The sequence below is a fragment of the Lycium ferocissimum genome, chromosome 5 (genome assembly GCF_029784015.1).
Source record: "Lycium ferocissimum isolate CSIRO_LF1 chromosome 5, AGI_CSIRO_Lferr_CH_V1, whole genome shotgun sequence".
NCBI lineage: Eukaryota > Viridiplantae > Streptophyta > Magnoliopsida > Solanales > Solanaceae > Lycium > Lycium ferocissimum.
Genome location: NC_081346.1, coordinates 64,367,197 through 64,369,100, shown reverse-complemented (window position 1 = coordinate 64,369,100; position 1,904 = coordinate 64,367,197). Strand labels below are relative to the sequence as shown.

Here is a 1,904-nt window from a genome sequence, read left to right as displayed (position 1 = left end):
TTTAGAACCACAAGATAATTCAAAAGCCTTCTTTTATTTCTATCATATTTGGTCAAATTAGCACACTTAAATTTGGGCAGAGGAAATATTTATTACTGATTTGAAGTAAATGGATGCGAGTAAATTTTTAAAACAATCAAATAAGTACGGACTCTTCAGCCACAGCCACATATTTTAAGTAAAAGTCTTCCGTCAATATGAGGACATTAAACTAGAAAATTAACTTGTCCAAGAAGAAAACCTGTGTTTACTTCTTTATTTTTCTATAAAAGAAGACCAAAGTTCAAGAGATTAGAACCAACACATAAAGTTCCTAAAAATAGTTAAGCAAAAAAACAGAGAGCCAAAGTTGTGAGATGGCAGAAGTGAAGTTGCTTGGTCTTTGGCATAGTCCTTATAGTCACAGAGTTGAGTGGGCTCTAAAGATTAAGGGTGTCAAATATGAATTTATAGAAGAAGATCTACAAAACAAGAGCCCACTGCTTCTTGAATCTAATCCTGTTCACAAGAAAATACCAGTGCTCATTCACAATGGAAAGTCCATATGTGAGTCTATGGTAATTGTTGAATACATTGATGAGACCTTTGAAGGCCCGCCCATCTTGCCTAAAGACCCTTATGACCGAGCTAGAGCTCGTTTCTGGGCTAAGTTTTTTGAAGAAAAGGTAAATTCTTTTCACCGCTATATACTCCAACTAATTTGAAATATATTTTAGTCATATTTGTACGTTTACTTTTAGTTTTTTTTTTCTTTCTGGAGTCATAGCTTGTTAGAGATTCATGCCAAGGAAAAATATAGTGGACTTCTATTACCTTTTATTTTTGGTTTTGTATAATATTGGACTTAGAGCGATCTTAATTAGTAAAGAGTCATATAACGGGATTCCAACTTCCGACTTGCTTAGAATTGAATATTGTTGTTGTAGTAGAAGTATATTCCTATATGCAGAATTGGGTAATATTGTTATTGAAACTTAGTTTTTGATTGTTTTAATTTGCAGACGCCAGCAATAGAGAAAGTTTTCTTTAACAAAGGAGAGGAGCAAGACAAAGGTAAAGAGGAAGTTTGTGAGATGCTGAAAGTTCTTGACAATGAGCTCAAGGATAAGAAGTTCTTTGTGGGTGATAAATTTGGATTTGCTGATATTGCTGCAAATGCTGCGGCCCTTTGGGTAGGACCCTTGAAGAAGCATCTGGAGTTGTTTTGGTGACAAGAGAAAAGTTTCCAAATTTTTGTCGGTGGAGAGATGAATATATCAAATGCAGCGAAAACAAGGAATATTTACCTACAAGAGATGAGTTGCTTGCCAAATTCAAAGTTATCTTTCAGGCTGTTGCATCTGCTCCCAAATGAACTCCTCTTATTCAACTTTGAAGTTTCAAAGATCTCGTGTTGCAATAAAATTAGAGGTGGATTTAAAAGCACATTATAAGGTCATAGCCATTTAGAATCTACTGATTCGAGATCTTGAATTCGCCTCAGAAACAAACTACTCCTTCCTTCAAAATTTATATAGTACCATTTGAATTTCGAGAATCAAACGAATTTTCTTTTACTATAATTTTTTATATATCTTTTAAATATTTTAAAATTATATTATTGTAACTTATGAATTTTTCAAATAGTTTTAAAATATATAAGTTTTTTTTTTAAAACTTAAAAATTTCATATCCAAATTCACGTCAAAACTAACAAATTTGACTCTCAAAATACAAACGGTGAAAGCTAACTAAGCTGGCTCTTCACATACCCAGAGGTGTCTCATGTTACTGTTTTTTTGGTGTTTGTAATTGTACAATAATTAGTCATATTAAACACCTCATCGAACTGAAAAAGAAAGATAGAATCGGGGTCCCGTAATGTTAAATATTGTTAAACATAAAAAAATTGGTGACTCATAATT

At 32.6% G+C, this 1,904-nt stretch overlaps 1 pseudogene; it reads left to right on the top strand.

Moving 5' to 3' along the window:
• Window positions 1-219: 219 nt before the first annotated feature.
• LOC132057063 (probable glutathione S-transferase) lies at window positions 220-1,469 on the top strand (annotated as a pseudogene).
• Window positions 1,470-1,904: the final 435 nt, after the last annotated feature.